The sequence below is a fragment of the Terrapene carolina genome, unplaced genomic scaffold (genome assembly GCF_002925995.2).
Source record: "Terrapene carolina triunguis isolate 2854851 unplaced genomic scaffold, T_m_triunguis-2.0 Scaffold62, whole genome shotgun sequence".
Taxonomy (NCBI): domain Eukaryota; kingdom Metazoa; phylum Chordata; order Testudines; family Emydidae; genus Terrapene; species Terrapene triunguis.
This window is the reverse complement of record NW_020664413.1, coordinates 14,552,356-14,577,261: the sequence shown is the minus strand read 5'-3', so window position 1 is coordinate 14,577,261 and position 24,906 is coordinate 14,552,356.

Genomic DNA, 24,906 nt, shown 5'->3' with positions numbered 1-24,906 from the left:
GTCTTCACCGAGAAGTCTGAAGGAATGCCTATCCTAGTGAATGCTAATGGGAAGGGGGTAGGTTTAGCAGATAAAATAAAAAAAGAACAAGTTAAAAATCACTTAGAAAAGTTAGATGCCTGCAAGTCACCAGGGCCTGATGAAATGCATCCTAGAATACTCAAGGAGCTAATAGAGGAGGTATCTGAGCCTCTAGCTATTATCTTTGGAAAATCGTGGGAGACGGGAGAGATTCCAGAAGACTGGAAAAGGGCAAATATAGTGCCTATCTATAAAAAGGGAAATAAAAACAACCCAGGAAACTACAGACCAGTTAGTTTAACTTCTGTGCCAGGGAAGATAATGGAGCAAGTAATTAAGGAAATCATCTGCAAACACTTGGAAGGTGGTAAGGTGATAGGGAACAGCCAGCATGGATTTGTAAAGAACAAATCATGTCAAACCAATCTGATAGCTTTCTTCGATAGGATAACGAGTCTTGTGGATAAGGGAGAAGCTGTGGATGTGGTATACCTAGACTTTAGTAAGGCATTTGATACGGTCTCGCATGATATTCTTATCGACAAACTAGGCAAATACAATTTAGATGGGGCTACTATAAGGTGGGTGCATAACTGGCTGGATAACCGTACTCAGAGAGTTGTTATTAATGGTTCCCAATCCTGCTGGAAAGGCATAACGAGTGGGGTTCCGCAGGGGTCTGTTTTGGGACCGGCTCTGTTCAATATCTTCATTAACGACTTAGATATTGGTATAGAAAGTACGATTATTAAGTTTGCGGATGATACCAAACTGGGAGGGATTGCAACTGCTTTGGAGGACAGGGTCATAATTCAAAATGATCTGGACAAATTGGAGAAATGGTCTGAGTTAAACAGGATGAAGTTTAACAAAGACAAATGCAAAGTGCTCCACTTAGGAAGAAAAAATCAGTTTCACACATACAGAATGGGAAGAGACTGTCTAGGAAGGAGTACGGCAGAAAGGGATCTAGGGGTTATAGTGGACCACAAGCTAAATATGAGTCAACAGTGTGATGCTGTTGCAAAAAAAGCAAACATGATTCTGGGATGTATTAACAGGTGTGTTGTGAGCAAGACACGAGAAGTCATTCTTCCGCTCTACTCTGCTCTGGTTAGGCCTCAGCTGGAGTATTGTGTCCAGTTCTGGGCACCGCATTTCAAGAAAGATGTGGAGAAATTGGAAAGGGTCCAGAGAAGAGCAACAAGAATGATTAAAGGTCTTGAGAACATGACCTATGAAGCAAGGCTGAAAGAATTGGGTTTGTTTAGTTTGGAAAAGAGAAGACTGAGAGGGGACATGATAGCAGTTTTCAGGTATCTAAAAGGGTGTCATAAGGAGGAGGGAGAAAACTTGTTCACCTTAGCCTCTGAGGATAGAACAAGAAGCAATGGGCTTAAACTGCAGCAAGGGAGGTCTAGGTTGGACATTAGGAAAAAGTTCCTAACTGTCAGGGTGGTTAAACACTGGAATAAATTGCCTAGGGAGGTTGTGAAATCTCCATCTCTGGAGATATTTAAGAGTAGGTTAGATAAATGTCTATCAGGGATGGTCTAGACAGTATTTGGTCCTGCCATGCGGGCAGGGGACTGGACTCGATGACCTCTCGAGGTCCCTTCCAGTCCTAGAATCTATGAATCTATGAATCTTTTAAGATGTTTACCAAGGCCAGGTATTTTTAGATCTATAGTGCCTTTCAGCCTCATTTCACATAAACCACTACATTTCAACATGGCAATTAAAGGTCCTGCCTTCAATAGAATTTTTGCTTTATAAAAGAATGCAAGGGGTGGTTCACTATGATTTGGTATTATCAGTGTTGTATTTTATTTTAATCAATAGTTCTGTATTATGTTTCCATGTCTCTGCTTATTAATGAAGTAACAGTATATTGTATAGGTTTTTTTAATAAGACATACATTGACCAACTTTCCCCACTAGGGTGTACAAACAGTCTATGCAATTTCTAAATGATGGTTTAAGAATTATATTAATTCTGCATAAAGCACAGTGGCAACAAGCCAGCCCAAATTAATCAGTATTCTCTAAAACAAGCAAGCAGATGGAGCAAGATGGATTTCTGAAACAAGAATCTCATGAACAAAATCTAGAGATTGCTGCATGTTAGGGCAAATTGGAGCGTATATATCAGTCTGTGCAAACTATGGAAACTTGACATGTTGTAAAAATTACCGTGAATTACAAATCTCTAGAAGACTGCCCATCCAATAGAACACAATGAAAGGATTGAAAATCAGTGTAAGTCTCACACAAGTCTGCTTGGAGAAAGCCCCTCAACATTTTTGAGTATTGTGCTTTATTAAAATATATCTATATAGTGAATACACTCAATAATCCTTTTTTCCTTTTTTGTAAACTCATATTATTTAATGTTAAATTCAGGTGCAAATGGATAGATAAACTCTGCTGGTACATGCAGGCATAGGTCAAAGCTTTCAAGGTGACTAGTAATTTTGAGTACCTCTGTTTACATCTTAAAGGGGTCTAATTTTTCTAAGGATGGATGCACAGCACTTTCAAAAAATTAGGCCCCTTTCACAGTATTTCAATCTGGGTGCATGAAAACTGAAGCCACCAAAAATCACTAGTCACTTTTAAAAGTCTTGGCTATAAATTGCATCCCACTATGTCATGGTGCTCAAATACTATCGTAATAGGGGGAAAGATGACTAGTGTGGCATCTTGTGCTCCAGGGAGAATTCATCACTAGGGGAGGGCAAACTGCAACTCCACAGCTGTCCTTCCCTGGGAGGGGGCAGCTTTAGATTTTCATGAGGCTCCATAGGATGTCTGCAGACCAAAGCAGCTGCTGGAAAGAATGGCATCATTGCTCTCAGTACCCTGGACAGTGCCACCCGTATTTGGAGGATGCCATCCTCCTGGCACATGGAAGGCTGTACATGATTTGGGCACAGACTTGCTACAGTGGGAGCTGAAGGGAAGGGCTTCACTCTTGATTGCTCATGCTAGATTAATCTAACTAACTTTTTAAAAATAACTTGAATAGAAACCTTACTATATATTTCTTTGCAGGACATAATTTAGTTTATGCAAATTCCATACCTGGTCATGTAGAAAACTATTTTACACCTAGAATGAAACTCTTTTGAGCAATGATACCAAAACAAAATTTTGCTTGAGTGTAATCCAGCTTCTTTACAACAGAAGTGAAACCTATTTCTTTAAAATAAAATTACATTGGGACTGTTTAGTACTAAGCAAAATTGCTGTAAGGTCAATCTTCGGGGACTGGGAGGAGTAAAAGTTCAAAGTGCATATTTGTACATGAGGTTGGTTGAGGCACTTTTTTTTTTTTTTCAGACAACTCTGACCTCATCAGCAATGTCTCAGCTGAGAGATGAGGCAGTTCATGGGATTCCAAGGCTTTGGGAAATGTTGCCTAATGTGGACCGATAGAGAAGAAAGGCACATACTGTTTTTACCCAGAACTCTTTGGGGAAGAGTGGGAGTAATAATATTTACAAACAACACTTTTTAAATATTGTTTAATGAGAGGGACGGAGAGGCTAGATAAGGATTTGATTCTACTTTTCATAGACGCAGAGTACAGAATGAGTCAATCAAACATGGTGGGAGAGGATTCAGGAAAGAAGTGAAATAATCTGTAAATCAAATCCTCAATCTTCCTGTCATCTTATTTGGGAGACGTTAACGGGAGGTGTGTCTTGGGGAGAACAGAGGTACTGATCAGAGCTTAATATTTTATCTGAGTCCAGGTATCAGTTTTCAGTGATGATTTTCTTTCATTAAGCACACAGGACTGGAGATTACAAACCTTATATAGCAGTTAAGCTGAACAGTCTGCTATTAATTTGAAATGAGAAGGCATGTGGGTAAAGGTAAACCATTTGAACTCTTATTACAAGCCCTGGCTAAATCACTGTGAGAAACCAGGATTTTTGGATTATTAAAAAGACATTTCTTGTGTCGTAGGATTTATTAGTTTCACCCTCTCATCTCAAATGCAGGAGACGGGGGGAAAAACAACTGTCTTTCAGTCTGGATGTAGTGTTTGGTTGTGTCGGTTCCAGGATATTAGAGACACAAGGTGGGTCCTTAGAATATGTGCTCACTACTTATGGTAAACCACCTGTTTGATCTTGTATTTCACTCTTAGTACCTTTCGCAGACCTGAAGAAGAGCACCGTATAGCTCAAAAGCTTGTCTCTCTGAGCAAGAGAAGTTGGTCCAATAAAAGATATTACCTCACCCACCTTGTCTTTCTGGAATCAGGCAGCCTCATGGTACAGAAACAGCTCTGAGCAATGTGGTTGAAAACATTGTCCTAGCAGTGGACATAAGGGATCTGTCCTTGACTGATTAAGATAGACTATCGATCACTTGGTGTCAGTTGGCTAGGCTGTACTCCCTGGTTGGGATTGATAGAAGCCATCGTGAATGTCTGAACTCCTTGCTTGAAGGGAAGGCTCAAAAATACAGATAAGAGTTTGCCAAGATTACAGGTCAAGTTGACACATAGTCCCCCCCCATTCATCATGTGCAGTTGTCGCGGGCCAAGTACACCCCATCGCCCTGGGGCTGGGGCAAGGGTGTGGTAGACCCACAGCTAAGTCAATATGACTGAGCTCAGCCTCAGGGCTGTATGGCCTAATGGCCAGCTTCAATAGGGCTCCCCTCGTCTGTGGGAGAGTGAGGCCTACTGGCCAGAGTCAATAGGGTGCCCCATGGTGGCAGGGAAGCACAGCCTAATTGCCAGAGTCAATAGGGCTCCCCTGGACTGCAGGGAAGTGTGGTGGCCTAATGGCCAAAGTTAGCAGGATTCCCCTTGGCAGCAGGGAAACACGGCCTAATGGCCAAAGTCAATAGGACATCCCTTGGCTGCAGGGAAGTGTGGCCCAATGGCCAAAGTTAATAGGACTCCCCTTGGATGCAGGGAAGTGTGGCCTTATGGCCAGAGTCAATAGAAGGGGGTTTGGTGGGCCACCCCCCAAAGGGGGGGGGTGGCCAGGTAGGGGGAGCCGGGCCCTCCCTGCTCCACCAGGTCCAAGCCCAGGGCCCTGGTAGTAGTGAAGGGGTTCGCCACAAAGTCAGCGGGGAATCCACTCGCAACACACCAACTGCTGCAGGGACACTGGCTAGTCCCTCCCTGGGCTACTTCCTACCTTGACTCCTGCTGTTGAAGTTGCGGTGTCCTCAGAATCTCCAGGCCCCTTGGGCAGTGTGGCCCTTGGAGGCTGCAATCTCCCCGTGTGCCTGTCTGGGTCTCAGCATCTCCCCCTCCCCCCCCACTCTTGTGGCCTGCGTTTCCAGCTGCTCCTCAGCTAGAGTCAGAGAGGTGCATCCTTCCTCCTTGGTAGTCCACTCAGACTGAGCTGAGTTGCTCCCTTTTATACTGCAACAGTTGGAGCATGCCCAGCAGGGCAAGGGGGCATGGCTTCCGCTGCCAAGAGTACTGGTTTAACCCCTTCGTCTCCCATGCGTTGCAAGTACACCTTGTCACATCAGTGTACAGTGCTTCTAGACTACGGCATCAATTTGCTGATTATACCAACCCATGTGCTTTCTTTATTGTTGACTCCTTGTGAACTGTCTCTTGACTTAACTCTCTTGCAGATATTTAGTTTTGGCTCAAGCTAAACCCAGATAAGATAGAAGGCAATTGTTCTGGGTTGAGGGGAGAGAAGTACTGCAAGGGACGCACATCACAATCAGATTCTTCAACCCTCACTCATTTGAACTGCTGACACTTTAGCTTTGAATCCCAAAGTTTAAAATCAAATTACTTTGCCTCAAACATTCTCAAACTCTTCCAGGATGGGCAAATAATTAAGACAGGTAATTGGACCTGATCCAGTAGTCTCTGAAGTGAATGGGAATCTTTGCTTGACTTCAGTGGGCTTTGGATCAGAGACTTAGTGAAGAAACTGGCCTAATTGTTGAATCTAAATCTGTCTCAGGCACCATTATACCTTAATGGCCAAGTTTGAAAATGAAAGGAAAGAGTAGGCAAAAATAAAAAAGTTCTAGTTAACTGAGCTACCTTCTTGCCGCTTGTGTTCTCATGCAGCCTGGAAACAGTAAGGAACAGTAGCAATGATTCCATTTAAAATGTGAATCCATATCAATGAATAATAGCAAGATTAATTCATACTGTCTTTTTGGGTTAAATAAAAAAATAATCTGAAATGACAGTGTCAACCAGCAAAAGTCCACATTATTCATGGCACAGAAAAATCGGTCTCATTAGCACTTCAATTATAGATAGCTAACTCTTCAGCCCATTTCTAGTTCAGCTATAAAAATAAATTAATGTCTCTTTATTTTTAACTGCGTAGCTCTCCCTCTACTTGTGGATACAATGTGGTCTTGGGGCTAGGGTACACTACTGGGTGTCAGGAGACCTCTGTTCTCTTTGTAGCTCAACCACGGAACTGCACTGTGATCTCAGGCAAACGATTTCATATCTTGATGCTTCTGTTTCCCCTCTCGCCCTTTCTTTATTGTGTCTATTCAGAATGTAAACCTTTAAGGCCAGGACTGTTACGCGGTGTTTGTACAGTACCTCACACAGTGGGGCCCCATTCTTAGTGGCCTCTAGGTGCTGCTGTAATACAAATAATTTATAATAATTATGGAGACAAGAATGGGAACTGAATGCAAAATAATCAAAGTTTGAAGCCCTTTAGTCACCAATGTTTCACAACATATGCAAACTTTTTAAATTTTTATTTTGGGGAGGGGTCCTGTAGCGGGGCGGTCCGGCCCTGAGGGGGTTAAAGGCCAGCCCTGTTGAGAGGGCTGGGGCCAAGAGCCAATAGGAAAAGGCTGGGAGGCAGCCAATTAGGGCCTGGCTGGGCCCTAGAAAAGAGGTGCCGGGCGAGAAGGCAAACAGTCTCTCTGTAGCTTTGGAGAGGGATGGACCTAGCTGCCTGAAGAAGCAAGGGTACCTGAAGCCGAGCAGTGCTGGGGTAGGGGTAGGGCAAAAGGAGCTGGGGAGCTCCGGCCTGGTAACTCCCCAGGCTGAGGCCTAATTGTTGAATCTAAATCTGTCTCAGGCACCATTATACCTTAATGGCCAAGTTTGAAAATGAAAGGAAAGAGTAGGCAAAAATAAAAAAGTTCTAGTTAACTGAGCTACCTTCCTAAGGTAGGCCTAAGGAGGTACTGGGGTAAATCTATTTAGGTGGGTGAGCTGGGCCTACTGCACTCTTCCCCTACCACATATACAGTCCTCTACTAGTGTGATGTTGATGGGAACCTCTTGTAAAGTGGGACTTGGAGTTAATGCCTCAATGAGTTGCCTAGGGCAGTTCACACCTCTTAGATCTATTGTTTCAGGCTGTCTTCAAATTCAGACAGATATTGCTGCTTTAGTTACACGGTTCGTGTTTTCAAACTTTTCTTTCTTTGAATGAAAGCAAAGATTATGATGTAATGACAATACTCTAAGAGTTGGGTCCGTAGGCACAAGCCTGTAGTTCCTCTGTTTTAATTCAGCCTTGACCAGTTTAGCCTCATTCTAGTCTATGGAGTAATGTAAATTTACAGCTAACCTGATGTTTTGTAACATAGAATTGATTACAAACCATTAGCTTGTTGAGTCTCTGTGCACAGCCAACAATTTTCTTTTATTATGACGAACAATTTGCTGCTGTGATGTGAGGGGCTGTCAGGAGCCAGCCTGCAGCAGAGCCATCTCCTCGCAGTCCACTGAGCTCAGCTGGCCCTGACAAAAGCTGTCTGATTGACTGCACCATCTGATTGGCTGCAGAGCCCTCCACCAGGCCTGGGATCCTGTGGGTCCCACAGAACCCCCTGCCATTATAGCGGGAACAGGATAAAAATTCAAGAAACAATGCAGGAGGGGGTAGGCGTGGGACTGGGTATGCGTGGCAGGATGGGAGCGGGATTAAAAATATAGTCCTCATGCACCGCAAACAACATGAATGCCCCAATCAGCAGCTGCCGCTCTCTGGCCACCCAGCTCTGAACGCAGCGCTGCTGCCAGCAGCAGTGCAGAAGAAAGGGTGGCAATGGGGGCTCCCTGCTTGGGGATGGCTGCATGTGGGGGCTTCCTGTCCCTTTTACATGAAGATGCAGGGGCTCTCCAGCCATATCCATGGAGGATTAGAGGTTTCTTTTATGTGGGGAAGGGGAGACGCAAGCGCTGCTCATCTCCTTCTAGGAGAGCACAAGGACTCCAATCCCTTTGCATGGGTGAGTTGGGAGGGTTGGGGCAAGGAGTGGGGGCATGTTGGTGGGGAGACATCTGCTGAGAGCAGCATGCCCAGCCATTGCTGGGACAATTTTAGAGCCTTGCAGTGGGATCCTGCGGCTTCAGCAGGACTTGCTGCCATAATAGTGGGAGCAGGAAAAAAATTCAAGAAACGATGTAGGGGCGGGTGAGAGTGGGTATTGCAGGGCGGGACAGGAGTGGGATTAAATAAAATAGTCCCACTCAGAGTTCTATCTGCAGCTGCACTTGGTCCTGTCTCTGCCTCCACTGTCTTTAGCCTTGCTTCACCTCCTTCCTGACTTCTGACTCCTAGCTCAGACCCTTAGACCCACCTTCTGACTGCAACTCCGGCCAAGCCTTCAGTGTCGGCTTTGGTTTCTGACTCCTGGCTCGGATCCTCTGCTGTGCCTTCTGACTGAGACTCCAGTTAACCCTTTAGCTTAGATTTCAGTCTTTGTCTCCCAGCTTTGACCTTTGGTTTCACTCCTGGACCTGCCCCATCTGGATTCAGCTCTCACTGGTAGACTGGCCTCTTGCTCCAACCACTAGGCCAGACCACCCATTACTTGGCTGCCAATGGGGCTAATAGTTCTTCCAAGGAAATTTGCAGGAGAATTATTTATTAGCACTCAGAAAAAGGACCAAAGATAATGTTTTCATGATCAATTTCATTATGTGAAAAGTGAAAAATTCATCATTTTCATAATATTCAGGGTGGAAGGCAGCAGCTGTGTATCAGCACACAGCAATCCTACACAACAGTAGGAAGTGAAGAATGATATACCACTGTAATGAAAGTGCATAGGAAAATGTAGGTAGGAAAAATGTCAGGAAGCAAAGTTAATCCCATATAGAACCCAGGGCTAGTACCTTTACTGTGCCATGTTGGTCAGTCACAGGTGATCATTTTACACAACACCTAAAAGATGGCATCAGCACAGCGCCCTTAGAGGGCATCAGTTCATTAATGAATTTGGGCCCAATCTTGTGAGACACTAGGTAGTTCCTGAGAGATGATGTTTGCCCTCAGTTGAGGGTGCGCAGTGTGGAGAACTGGGAAATTCTGTATTATTTTTATGACTATGGTGTATTCCTCTGTGGGTTTATTTATGATGAGCTATTTGTTATGGAGTTATATCAAATAGGACTGTCAGGAAAACCAAGCAGGAAAGGCAACACAATGGCCTAGATAAGGAGCACCCGAGCAAATGCTCAAACACAATAGTAGGTTAATAGCCGTGAAGAGGCAATTCCTTGGACCCAACCCTGGTTACATAGCTATTTTGCCAAGGCTGGGAACCTGGAGATCCAAAGACAAATCAGATAAAAGATCTGCTGGCTGAAGGGGAGGGAGGATGTTGTCAGCTTCAGCAGGCTGACAGACTGACAGAATCAGGGTCTGCAGCAAGCAAGCAATTTGGTCCCAAAGAGAATGGGGGGCTGGGTTGGGAGGGACACCAAGGTTAAGTCATTTCTGCCTAGAGCCTTAAGGGAATGTCAAACATAGGTAAGACAGCTTGCGTATGGGTCTCTTTGTTGTTTTAAATCCATTTCTCTGAGTGCTGTCAATCGTTGGGCAAATAAATCCTAGATTGTATTGAGAAAAAAGCTTTTGTGTCACTGCATTCTGTTACTGGCCACAGGCTCCTGAAGAGAAACTCTTGAAGTTGCCAGGCCCATTGGACCTGCTAGGTATCCTGGTTGGTCACCAAGGGGTAGGGTTGCCAACTTTCTAATCACACAAAATCGTACTCTCCTGCCCTGCCCCTTCCCTGATGCCCCGCCCCTGCCCCGTCCCTTTTCTGAGGCCCCATCCTTGCTTGCTCCATCCCTCCTCCCTCCATCGCTCGCTTTCCCCCACCCTCACTCACTTTCACTGGGCTGGGGCAGGGGGCTGGAGTGCGGGAGGGGGGTGAGGGCTCTGGTGCCGGGTGTGGGCTCTGGGGTGGGGCCAGGGATGAGGGGTTTGGGGTGTTGGAGAAGGCTCTGGACTGGGGCAGGGGGTTGGGATGCAGGGGGGGGGTATGGGCTCTGTGCTGGGGTTCAGGCTCTGGTTGGGTCCAGAAATGAGGGGTTCGGGGTACAGGAGAGGGCTCTGGGCTGGAGCAGGGGTTCGGGGTGTGTGTGTGAGGACTCTGACTGGGGGTGTGGGCTCTGGGGTGGAGCTGGGGATGAAGGGTTTGGGATGCAAGAGGGGGCTGGGGTTGGGGTATTGGGCAGGGACAGGCTCTGGGAGGGAGTTTGGGTTCGGGAGAGGACTCTCTGGGCTGTGGCAGAGGTTTGGGGTACGGGAGGGAGTGTAGGGTCCCGGCGGCGCTTACCGCGGCTCCCAGGAAGCGGCCGCCAGGTCCCTGCAGCCCCTAGGTGCATGGGAGACTCCAAGCCAGGGAGACTCCAAGCGCTGCCCCTGCAGCTCCCATTGGTTGCGGTTCCCGGCCAATAACTCATGGTGGGGACAGTGAACGGAGCCTCCCTGGCCACCCATGCACCTAGGGAGCTGCGCGGAGCTACGCCTGGTTGGCGGTGCCGACTGGAGCCACCAGGGTCTCTTTTTGACTGGGTGTTCTGGTCGAAAACTGGACGCCTGGCAACCCTACCAAGGGGGGTAACCTGGAGACCCAGTTGGAGAGTAGTTGGCTCATGGGATCTCATCCCGAAGAGAAGTGGAAGCACTGGCCTATCAGTTAAAACAGGTGCACTTGGGATACTGGAAGAGGGTCTCAAAAGGGACAGCCTACCTAGGGACTGTGATACTCAGCACCAGGCAGGACTGGACCCTTAGGGAACAGAGTGCCCATCTGGCAAACACTTCTTAAGAAGCACAAGCCTCATGCCCGACATTATCTATTGGCAAGCAAAATTCCAGGAACAGGGTTTGTTAGTTGTATTTTTAACTCTGTTGGTTGAATGGCTGCTTCTACAACCGTGCTATGAAGTGATCAATTTTCTTGCAACCTTATTAAGCCAGTCTCAGATTTCATCAAAGAGTTGCAAGTTGGAGCTGCAAGTATTATTTCTTGATGATGCCAGGGGCTACCCAAGTCCTTGAAATAGCCAAATGTAGATCATGCCTTATTTTGTCATGATGGAGCCACTGATATGACCATAGGACATGATGCCACATCGGAAAACTGCAGTCTGCTCACATGAAATTCACAAACAAAAAGAGAAACCTCATCAAGTCAATTATTTATTTAATCATGAATGCTCTAAATGTTAACATCCTTAGAGGTAATATAACTTTTAGGCCTAAACAACTTGACAGTAGTATTATTCTATTGAAGTTAGTTCCAAATGCAAATCTTGACATTTCTGAAGTTTTTGACTACACATGATTCTTTACACTGGCATGAGAAATGGATGAGAGATTTATGGAGAAAGAAGTAAGTAATATGCTTGTGTGTCTGTGCCTGTGTTTTCACAGAAAGGTGAAATACGGGACCTGTGATACCAGAATGATTTCTTTATCCCTTTGTAATCCATTCTTATCACTTCGGGTGGTTCTGGGGTTTCATAACGCATCATAAGAAATGAAACCTAGGAAAGGCAATCTCAGCTAAGTTTGAGGGAAGATCAAAGGCTCCAATTTTCCCCATAATGCTTTTTCTAAAATCTAATTTAGATAAAAGTAGAAGGAGCATCCCCTTGAGTGAAAAGGGAAAATGAGAAGTAGAATCATAAGAAGACATGGATGTAACAGGAAAACAAACACCTCCCCTATATTGTACATTTTTAAAGTGAATAATGCTTCCAGTAATATAAGTAACAAGGAAATCATGCAAATTATTAAGTTATAGTGAAAATGTAAAAATAAGGCAAAACTCTTTGGTGCTGTGTGTCTCTGTATGCATGCATGCAGATACTGCAGTCTGGTGTGCAAGTAAGAATTGTAAGAGGCTTGCAACATTTTTTGGTTTTTATATCTTATTGTAATTGATTGTGCTGGGTCAGTGTATTGTATTTTTTTTTATCATCACTACAGATCTGTGACTTAAATCACTGCTCATCTCTGTAAGAGAAACCTCATATGTCTTTAAGGGTATGTCTACACTACGAGGGTAATTCGATTTTACTTAAATCGAATATGTGGAATCGATATTGCAAAGTCGAACGTGTGTGTCCACACTAAGGACACACTAAGGACAGTAATTCGACTTTGTGAGTCCACACTAACGGGGCGAGCGTCGATATTGGAAGCGGTGCACTGTGGGCAGCTATCCCACAGTTCCCGCAGTCCCCGCTGCCCATCGGAATTCTGGGTCGAGCCGCCAATGCCTTCTGGGTAAAAAAAATTTGTCGTCATCCGTCCGTCACTAACGCCCTCCCTCCCTCCATGAAAGCGCCGGCGGGAAATCAGTTCGCGCACTTTTCTGGTCAGTGACAGCGCGGACGCCACAGCACTGCGATCATGGATCACGCTGCGACCATCGCTGCACTTGTGGCCGTTCTCAACACCTCGCAGCTTATCATACACCTTTCCCTGAGGCAGATGCAGAGAAATCGGGCGAGGAGGCTACGGCACCGCCGTGAGAGCCTGAAGTCGGAGAGTGGCACAGAGCTGTCAGAAACCACGAGCCCCAGCGCCCAGGACATGACGTTGGCAATGGGGCATGTGGATTTTGTTGAACGGCGATTCTGGGCCCGGGAAACAAGCACGGACTGGTGGGACCGTATAGTGCTTCAGGTCTGGGATGAATCCCAGTGGCTGCGAAACTTTCGCATGCGGAAGGGGACTTTCCTCGAACTTTGTGAGTTGCTGTCCCCTGCCCTGAAGCGCAAGGACACCCGCATGCGAGCAGCCCTCACTGTCCAGAAGCGAGTGGCCATAGCCCTCTGGAAGCTTGCAACGCCGGACAGCTACCGGTCAGTCGCGAACCACTTTGGTGTGGGCAAATCTACCGTGGGGGTTGTTGTCATGCAAGTAGCCAAGGCAATCGTCAAGGTACTGCTCCCAAAGGTAGTGACCCTGGGAAACGCGCAGGTCATCATAGATGGCTTTGCCGCGATGGGATTCCCAAACTGCGGTGGGGCTATAGATGGGACTCACATCCCTATCCTGGGACCGGACCACCAGGCCAGCCAGTACATCAATAGAAAGGGCTACTTTTCAATGGTGCTGCAAGCACTGGTGGACCATCGGGGACGGTTTACAAACATCTACGTCGGATGGCCGGGCAAGGTTCATGACGCTCGCGTGTTCAGGAACTCTGGTCTGTTTAGACGGCTGCAGGAAGGTATTTACTTCCCAGACCACAAAATAACTCTTGGGGATGTGGAGATGCCTACAGTCATCCTCGGGGACCCAGCCTACCCGCTAATGCCCTGGCTCATGAAGCCCTATACTGGCGCCCTGGACACAGAAAAAGAACTGTTCAACTACCGTCTGAGCAAGTGCAGAATGGTGGTGGAGTGTGCTTTTGGCCGTCTCAAAGGGAGATGGAGAAGCTTACTCACTCGCTGTGATCTCAGTGAAACCAATATCCCCATCGTTATTGCAGCTTGCTGTGTGCTCCACAATCTGTGTGAGAGCAAGGGGGAGACCTTTATGGCGGGGTGGGAGCTAGAGGCAAATAGCCTGGCTGCTGATTACGTCCAGCCAGACAGCCGGGCCATTAGAAGATCCCAGCGGGACGCCCTGTGCATCCGGGAGGCTTTGAAAGCTAGGTTCCTGAGTGAGCAGGGCAACCAGTGACTTTTCAGTTTGTGGACAGAAAAGCTGAACCTGCCCCCGTTTCTTTACCCAGTCCATTTTGACTATCCTCTCCAGTTACATACAACCTTCACCCCCTTCCCCTTCCCAAAAAATAAAATCATTTCGATTTTTTAATGAACACCGTTGTCTGTATTGCTGTTTTCGCGGGAATATTTTAAACCGGGGACGCAGACTGTGGCGGGGGGCGGGTTTAGTGTTCTGATGCAAATGATACTTCTAAACTCCCGGAATGACAGGCTCCGCACTGGTGGACTGGTTATTTCAATGGAGCCTGCCAGCACTCCTGGGGGGGACTGTGTGTATGTGTCGGCTATGTGACTTTCTGGCAGGGGGGGTAGGGTTACAGATCCCCTGCTGCGTGGATCTGTGAGCCAGGATAAGGACCGCTGCATAAGATCTGTAACTGCCCTCCCCCCGCCACAAAGTCACAGAGCAACCCCCCCCCCCCCCAAAACATGAAAAGCACCTCCCAGACTGACCAGGGTAACCAGTGACTGCACTGGTTATGTGTCCTGATGCTGGACCTGACACCGCCTCTGTACCCTGCTAAAGGTGACTGTCCTGTCCAATTACCAAGCCCCTTCCCCCCCTCCAGACAGACTCTCCCTCAAAAGAACCTGACTGAAACAGTAATGAACAGAAACAAACATTTTATTGCGAACCAGACATGAAACGTGGGGGGTGAAACTTGGACGGGGGCTTGTGTGAGGTGGGTAGGAAAGGACTTATGAAATTTTGGGGAATGTCAGCCTTCTACTGCTAGAGCAGTCTGCAGGGGTTGATTGAAAGTTTTAACGGCCCTTGCCGCCCCTCCTTCTTTGGACTTTGGGTGAGGGTGGTGTGGGACTTGGTGGCGGGTGAGGGCGGTTACAGATAGACTGCAGCGGGGCTCTGTCCTCCTGCCTCCGGTCTTGCAGAACATCCACAAGGCGCCGGAGCGTGTCCGTTTGCTCCCTCATTAGTCCAAGCAGCTTTTCAGTAGCCTGTTGGTCCTCCTGACGCCACCTCTCCTCCCGTTCCATGACTGCTCGGTGCATTTGTGACAAGTTCTCCCTCCACTGTGTCTGCTGGGCTGCCTGGGCTCGGGAGCAGCCCATTAGTTCTGTGAACATGTCTTCACGCGTCTTCTTCTTCCTCCGCCTAATCTGCGCTAGCCTCTGGGAGTGTGCTGACAGGCTGGGTTGGGAGACAGTCGCAGATGTGTCTGTGTGAATTTTAAAAAGGGAGTGAATTCCTGAGACAGATAAATGAAATTGTATACAAAGAACCTAGTCTTTCTCTGTGAACAAGACCATGCACTGAACCTCTCACATGCGCACTCAGGACAAGGTCGAATTTTCGGCCGTCGCCTTCAGTGCCTGTGGACTTGCGGAGGTCTTGGACTGTTCAGAGAACTGTGGCTGGAGACCTGAACTTCTGGAGCGGGCAATAATGGTAAGCCGCAGACTTGTGGCTGCTTAAAACTCCAGCAGTAGCACTGGCCTCCTTTCACATTGAAAGCAATGCCAGTCTCTGCTGCCAGCAATCAGGACAGCATCAACTCTGCCCCTGTCCCACCCCCTCGCGGCTGTCCCAGGGAAAGATCCCTGTATGCTGCCCCTCTCCCTCCACCGCGTGGCTGTAAAAGTCCCAATACTAACAGTCCCCTCCCTAATTCAAAGCAGGGCGTCATGAGCGACATCACCCTCCTGAGGATCCCGGACACCCAGAGAGAACGCATGCTGCGGGAAAGCATGCAAAAACCGGGGCCGTATGCCGCCATGCTATGTCGGGCCATGATCCCCGAGTACCTGATTGTGGCATGGAGGGGACATGTCTGCTACCACGGAGGGCCCACTAAGATCGCCCTACCCCGGAACCTGATCAACAGGCTTGAGCTCTACCTCCACGAGACCTACGAGGAGTTCTCCTACGAGGATTTCTCGTCGATCCCCGGCCACATTGACCGGATTTTCGCGTAGGTGCACTGAGACTTTGGAGTGGAGCGTCTTGGGCCTGGGAATCATGTAGTAACGGACATTGTGAAATTTTTTTAAAATACTTGGGACTAAATTGAGAAGAGCCTAAGACAGAGAAATCATGCAAAACCCATTTGTTACCTTTGTAAATATTCCTGTTTTGTACCTGATTATTTTTTTACTAGTTTACAGCACTTTTATAAATATACATTGTTAATAGTATAAATATTACCGTTCTGTTTTAAATAAATGTTTACATGTTTACAGCACTTACTGCTTGATCCGTCCCCTGATTCTGTGTCCGGGGTAAGGGATGGGGACGGTTGGTAGGGGATCTCGGTAAGGGTGATGAAGAGCTCCTGGCTGTCGGGGAAATCAGCGGTGCCAGCGCTGTCGACTGCCTCGTCCTCCTCATCTCCTTCTTCATCTTCCCCGTCCGCTGTCATGTCCGACATGATCCCATCCTCGGAGTCCACGGTCAGGGGTGGGGTAGTGGTGGCGGCCGCTCCCAGGATGGAATGCAGTGCCTCGTAGAAACGGGATGTGTGGGGCTGGGATCCGGAGCGTCCGTTAGCCTCTTTGGTTTTTTGGTAGCCTTGTCTCAGCTCCTTGATTTTCACGCGGCACTGCGTTGCATCCCGGCTGTAGCCTCTCTCTGCCATGGCTTTGGAGATCTTCTCGTAGATCTTAGCATTCCTTCTTTTGGAGCGCAGCTCTGAAAGCACGGACTCATCGCCCCACACTGCGATGAGATCCAAGACTTCCCGATCAGTCCATGCTGGGGCCCTCTTTCTATTGGATTGCACGGCCATCTCTGCTGGAGAGCTCTGCATAGTTGCCACTGCTGCTGAGCTCCCCTCGATGTCCAAAGAGGAACTGAGATTCAAACTGCCCTGACAGGAAAATGAAAATGAATTCAAATTTTCCCGGGGGTGTGGCTGGTCAGAGCATCCGAGCTCGGACTGCTGTCCAGAGCGTCAACAGAGTGGTGCACTGTGGGATAGCTCCCGGAGCTATTACCGTCGATTTCCATCCACACCTAGCCTAATTCGATATGGCCATGTCGAATTTAGCGCTACTCCTCTCGTTGGGGAGGATTACAGAAATCGATTTAAAGAGAGCTTTCTGTCGAACTAAATGGCTTCCTGGTGTGGACGGGTGCAGGGTTAATTCGATATAACGGCGCTAAAGTCGACATAAAAGCCTAGTGTAGACCAGGCCTAAAAGTAACATACATGTGGAAATTTCTGAAGTGGGGATATTTAGTGTGTTCTTGCATGTGGTAATTACTTGAGTTAAGGTGCTTTTCTTACTGGCACTTTTTTCTTCAGCATTGCTCTGTGAAAAGACCAAAACGTTTGAGTTTGAATAACTATAAAAAAGCTATTCTAAAGTATTTCCACACAAGTCCTTTTGGCTTTAAGGGTTCTCTGCAGAATACACAATGTAATTCTTTCTAGTTTCATTTTGGTTTTATACGTATGGGCCAGATTGTCAACTAATGTAAATCAGCATAACTCGATTGAGGTCTATATAGAGCTATGTGGATTTACACCATCTGAGTATCTGAACCATTATCTTTAAGACTGAGTCCTTCTGTGCTCCCACAAGATTTTGCCTTAGAAAAATAACATCACCTCTTAGTTTAAAACCACTTTTATTTTTCACTTATTAAAAATGATTTGCTTAATGTATGTCAGTCAGCTTTTCATGTGCTCATTCTGTATTGAAACATTGGCATAGGCATTTCTCATCCTATGAATGAAACATAAATAATTGGTTTTGCTCATATACAAGGGGATTACCTTCCAGAGACAGGCAGAGGATTCATTCTTAAAGACTGCTGACTATCTGATAGATGACATGCACACTCATATTGCTTGCAAGATTTTTCCCCCCGTGTCATAGTATAATAGAAGTTAGAGTTGGAAAAGACCCATCTGATCTGATAATCCAAACCATCTCCCTGTCAAGACAGGATTGTTCTCTATTCTACATTTGTCTAATCTGGATTATTAAAAGCCAGTGTGATTATAGTGCAGAGATATTTGTGTGATAAAACAGATATACAACTTCATCTACATCTAGACACACTTATGTTAGTACACAGTGGCAGGATATAGGGAGCCTTTCTTTCCCCTAACATAGAGTACAATCTTGTATACTATTGTGTAAGTAATTTATTTTTTTCAGACCTCATTGAAAAACATTTGGGAAGTGTAAGATTGGAATCAGGTTGTGTAGTTAATAAGTGTTTATCCCAGTGTTTTTCTTTTTTTTTTTTCATTTTTCTTTCTAAATTTATATTTTGTCATCATAATTTGTTTTAAATATTAACGTGCCTATCGGGGAGACTATTTTGCTCCATATTGACTTAGCTTCTACAATAAAATGTATGGTATATGGACATACTAAATATTTCCATTCAAAAATTTACCTTCTTACAAGTACAAGGTATTAGATTAGAAGGATAAAAATCTCTCCCAGAGGATTTAAATTAGCCAACTGACCACAGCAAAAAACATAAGTAATTATTTGTCATGAAGTTTTTTTTATGAAGTCTCTTCCTAATACTTCTGCTATTGTAAGGCTTTTTTCAAAAAGATTAAGAATTGCTGTCACTTATTGGTTAAATGGGGTCAGTGAGGATGAAATTATAGTTTATATTTCCCCCAAAGTCCTTTGAAAATCAGTTATAGGGATTGATTCTGCTCTCATTTAAACTGGTGTAAATCCAAAATACAATTGCTTCAGTGGAGTTGTACTGAGGTAACAGAGCAGAATTCAACCCATCAACAGCATTAAAGGTACCACAGACTATGGAGGAAGCATGGCCAAGGTGTCAGATGTGCTGATTCAGTGTATTTTTTCCAGTCCCTTACCTAGCCATAACTGCATGGTGCAAATAGCCTGTGGAATTAAGTTCAATGTAATACTCTGTGGGAAATATTTTTAGACAATTATGCAGTGATCCTTTCTGGGTGGCTGCTGTTGACATTTATAAGAATTGCACAGCTAAATCCCTGCACGCTGCTTTAAATATTAATCCCTGTTTGTTCCACACATAATGCTGGAAATAATTTAAATATGACAAAGGATTATCAAAATTAATTCACTTGATATTACAAGGTCATGTTCAAAGGTGAAACGTGAAAGCAAATTTTGAATTAGTGGGTTTTTAAAAAATATAGTGATTGTTTGTTGAGCTCTGACAAGTGCACAGCACTGTACAAGAAACAAAAATAAAGACAGTGTCTGTCCTGCATAGAGAAGACTAGACATACACAGGAGGGAGTTAACTTAGTTATCGGGGAGACAGGGATCATTTTTATTCTCAATCACTATTCTTCATTGTAATGGAAACAAGATGGAGGATGGTCCACTGATTAGGGTGTTAGTTTGAGAACCCAGGAAATCTGGGTTCAGTTCTCTGCTCCCTGAATTCACTTTCTATGCGATCTTTGGCAAGTCACTTAGTTTCCCTGTGCCTCAATTTCCCATTTGTAAAAGGGAGGTAATATGGGTGTTATGAAAATGACTTGAACCATTTCACATTTGCTTTGTTGTGAAGGTCTGCTGGCAAGACAAAGTGTCAAACATTAACATCCATGAAAGCGCCAAAAACAACCAGCCCTGAAGCAATAATTATCAAATTTCAGCACCGATGGACAGGTCACATTGTCAGAATGGGTGATGAGAGTCCAAAAGAAATTCTCTAGGATGAGCTGAAACTCAGTATGTGCAGGAAGAGCGGTCAATGTAAATGCTTCAAAGCAGAATCTCAAGCCCTGCAGCATAAATATTGATAACTTCAAAGGACAGACCTGAGTAGACAGCAACTATCAATAAAGGATGTAAATGCTTTGAGAAAGACAGATGCAAAAAATGATCAAAAGTAGGGCCATCATGCCAAGTCTTCAATGGGAGAACATAACATAAGAATGGCCATACTGGGTCAGACCAAAGGTCCATCCAGCCCAGCATCCTGTCCACCGACCGTGGCCAATGCCAGGTGCCCCAGAGGGAGTGAACCCAACAGGTAATGATCAAGTGATCTCTCTCCTGCCGTCCATCACCACCCTCTGACAAACAGAGGCTAGGGACACCATTCCTTACCCATCCTGGCTAATAGCCATTAAATTCCTGTGTAGCACCTGTTTGTGACCTTGCTTCTTGCAGATTGGGCTATACAGTCACAAGAGAACTTATGAAGTGCGGTGACATTATCACTGGAGATGACGGACAGCATATGCATTAAAATTTGTGAGGCATTCAGATACTATGGTAATGGGGGCCATGTAAACTGGACGATGATGAGAGAAAAAGGAGTATGAGGTAGGTGAGTGTCATGGAAGGAGTCAGTTTTTTGGAGGGATTTGATGTATCTGTATTTAAATGCCAGATCCTTGATGAGTAAGCCCATGAGTAAGCCCTCAAAATGGCTATACCATAGGCATATACATTCCTGAAAACCTATTTTGCATCTGTGGAAAAGTCCATTCAGACTATCAAAGATGATTTCTGTAGTGCTACAATTTTCTTTACGAAGGGAACATTTAGAGAAAAATACTGAAATGCAGAATGAAAAGAAATCAAAAGTTAGATGGAGAAACAGTAAAAAATAGGAAATTTTTTTAATGAATGGCTTGGAAAAAATATGAATGCACAGCCAGCGTTGTCAATAAGACTGAAAGGATGATGGACTTTGTTGTTCAGCAACATGAACGTTATTCATCAAATGCAATAGCAGCCTATGTAGTAAGATAATGTGAGTTGGGTCTCCTATTTTTTCAATGCAGTGAGTTTCTCCCTAACAAGGGCATTCTGATCATTGGTGAACTACATCCCTATAGAAAGAACATAGGGATTGTGTCACTGAGCAGGAGTTGGGAGCTTTACTACAATGTAGTTTTATACATATCAGTCATTTTAATTATTGCAAAGACTGGTATATAAAACCAGGCACTTGCAGGAGTTTGTACATCCTATGAGTCTTCTGAAATCCAGAATTACAAAACAACACTCCTCAAGGAAGTGCTGTTTGTTTATTCATGATATTTATAATTCATAATACCACAGGGTACTATGAGCTTAGGAGGATGCAGACTCTCTTTATGGGAAGAAGTACATGTAAAAATGAGGTGCAGAGCAAAAGATGGGACACAGGAAATAACAGCAAGTGCAGGGAAGGTATGCAGCTCTGACACTATTGAAACCCACCTCCAAGCAGTATTTCTCTGCCTCATTTGGTCTCTAGGATACCTGAGGAATCAGCTGCGGATAATGTCACATTGCTCCCTTGTTTCCTGCCTCTCACATCAATATCTTATAGACAGGGCTTAAATTCTCACCAAGTATTTCCCGGAGCCTCAGTGCTCAGGCCTTCAGCCCCACATGGCGTGCCGGGCTCGGGCCTTCAGTCCCGCCGGGCGCACAGGGGCTCCCGTGGGTTTGAAAATATTTACCAGAGCTCTGCTCTGCACGAATTTAAGCCATGCGTATAGAACTAAAGGCCTGCAGAACTCTGCAGTAAAGACTTGCACCCCAGGAGTGCTGAAAAGAGACAAGTCTTTATTTTCTGTCCCCAGTTGCATCACATGAGGGTTGTCAAAGTTAATACTCTTGCCACGTAGCCAGGGTCAGTGGATTCTGTTACAGGTTCCAGTGGATGAACTTATGCAGGGTGCTTGAGGGGGAGGGTAAGGAGGAGGGGATAGCAGGGTGTATTACAGGAACATTCTATAAATGAGTGATGTCTGGTTACATATAAATAGTTAGCTAAGGGATAATGTGCCATTAGAAGACACTCAGTTGGTTTAGCCATAGGGTTGGGAGGGCCTATGGGGGCTAGTAGGGATTTCCTCTCCTACAGAAGGAATATTTGGCTGCACATTTGCGGCCATATTAGTTTTTTGCACTATCCGATTGGCACAAAGGGGCGTAATGTGGTAGAGAATCTAGCCCCACCTCTTTGAGATGAATCAGTTCAGTTTTACCCCACACAATAAAAAACAGAGGCAGCATGGACCAGCTGCATAGATATTATTTTTAAAAAAATTGCATTAAAAATAAGATACATTTATATTTTCCCTTTTGTCTTATTTGAGATTGTAGCTACTTTTAAGTTAAATAAAATCCTTCACATACAGCAAACTAACCACTGGCTGTAGTGCTCTAATGAGACTGGAACTTACTGAGGAAAAACACGTACACTCCTTTATGCTTTACTACATTGTCACCATTAGTGCCAACTGGATGGCATAGTGGGTTTATTTACGCATTACGAATTGGCTCAGAGGAACACTTTGTCCTGATCTTATTAGTTTTTGGTCTTACTTGAATGAACAGCTGTTGAAGGGTAGGTCTACTTTTGTATCAGCATCTCAGAGGAATATGTTTGTTAATTCAGCAGTGGAAAGGCTTAATAAACTGGCAGTGATCAAAATCTAATTGAATTAGCTCAATTAGAAAAAAAATGCACTGAATGAGTTAAAAAAATCTCTCAACTATAGCATGGGAAAATTAAACTTTCAGAATTCTGTCTTAAATTAGACATCAAGGAAATTTTTGCTATGATGCCTTTGTTACTTAAAACAATAGAATTAAATTTAACAGAATTACATGATTCAGAGTGGTAGCTGTGTTAGTCTGGATCAGCAAAAAGAACGAGGAGTACTTGTGGGACCTTAGAGACTAACAAATTTATTTGGGCATAAGCTTTCGTGGGCTAAAACCCACTTCATCGGATTAGCCACGTAACAAAAGCTTGGTTGTTACCCTTGTGGCTACATGCAGGTAAAGGGAGTCAACAGATAAAGATCTCCTGCCTCTAGAATTACTTCTAGTAGTGTGTTTGGTCTTTTTATTTTTGGATGAAATTCAGTCTTACCTCTGTTGACTCTATATATGTGTTCCAGTTGTGCTAATACTTAATCATTATGTTTTAGTACAAATAGAAACTTTATATGTTTCCATTTTTTCCCATTAATGGTAGGATTGGGTTGGTTTCTCATGTTTTTAAGAGTTTCCCCTTTAATATGTTTACAAAAAAGTTAAAATATACAGGACTTGATTTTAATTTGTACAAAATCCTCTTAATAGCATTGCCTAATTAAGACACCCATTAAATTCATGTAATGCTAGTTTAATTGGAGGAAAAATCTATTAAAGCACTACTGGATTTCCCTCCGGCCCCAGCCCATAAAATGAACACTGTGAACATAAAATAAATGCTCTAATTAGATATAGTTATCAGAAATATTACATGAATGAAAATCAGGTCTGATTTCTGGATGGAAATATTGATTTAGAGGCATGGTGAGCGAGACATGCTGGATATACATTAGTACAACTTAGTATTTAAACAGCCTGAGAGCAAATGTAAGGAAAAAAATTCTCAAGGTAAAACTCCATTATTTCTCTCTTCGTAGATCAGGAATGGACTAGACAACTGTAGTAATTCCCGTCATATCATGAGACAGTGCTATTGCGTATTATCATTGTTTGCAACTGCATGCCTTATAGCTATTGAGAAGTACTATATGGATTTTACAGTGACTCAGTAAAAAAATCACACGATCTAATAATGTATGCATGGAGCAGGACTGCGGTTTCATTTGCTTTTAAAAATTAACTTTTTTTTGTCTGAATCCTGATGAAATCTCAGGGGAATGGAGTCTTTCACTGATACACAGATTGCATGGGCAGCAACAATTAAAACTTCTCTATGCTGCTCTCTCTGGCACCAATCCAGCAAAGCACTTACATACATTCTTAACTTTAAGCACGTGAATAGTCCCTCTGAAGTCCCATTAGCATGTGTTTTAAGTGCTTTGCTGGAGCAGGACCTCAAAATATTTTTCTCTATTCTCTGTAACATTCCTTGCAGATCACATGTTTCACCAGAACTTCTGAAGGATACCTGTGACTGCTTGCAAGTTTGATGCTCCTGGCTGCAGTGTTGGAGACTCAAAGTTAACACTATTGAACCCTTAGATCTGAACATTTGCTTCCAGCCTTGAGTACTCTTATCTGGTGATATCAGTGGCATCTTTAAATCCTACTTTGATACTAATTTAATGACACTAAAAGTGGGTCGCCAAATTCTGATCTAGAATTTTAAATAAAGATGCCTGATGCAGGCCACAGTATAAGAACCAGAATTTACTAGAATAGATGCAACACATGTATTTACTCCAGTGGCTGATCCTGTATGACCCTCCCTCAGACACCTATTATTATTAATCATGTTTAATATGGTAGTGCCTGGGGGGCAGACTGAGAATGAAGCCCCATTCTGCTAGGCACTGCACAAACAGAGAATGAGAGACAGTCCCTGCCCTCCCTGCCCTGCAGGACATTTAATCTAAATAAATCTAGTGTTTGAGTCCAAGAATGTATTGTTGGAATCAGTGAATAACCTGTAGAGTCACTTACTACTCTACTACTTCAGCATCTGCCTTATCATATCTAGGACGAGGCTGCCCATTCATATCACTGCATGAATGCTTTAAAGTTGATGTTCAGTATTTTTTTTCTTTTTAAAATGCCTGGGAAATTAAACAAAGTAAATTTAGTTAATGTTACTGAAGAAATTTTAAGTGTATTCAAGTCAGGTTATAAAAAGTTCTGATTCCCACATGTAACTGACATCATGTTGCTTGAGGAGGGTCTAATAACCCCCCTAATTGACAAAAGTTTTATGGATGAAAAGCACCAGTGTGGACAGCGCTTTGTCGGCGGGAGACACTCTCCCACGATGAAGCTACCACCCCTCATTGGGGGTGGTTTTATTTTGCCGGCAGAAGAGCTCTCTCCTGCCAACAAAGAATGGCTTCACTGCGTACCTTACAATGGCATGGCTGTAGTGACATAGCTGTGCCGCTGTAGGATGTGCAGTGTAGACATAGCTTTAGGGTTTTTTTTAGCAAGGACAGGTGGGGGAGAGAAGTTTTATCCATATGTAAATAATGAGA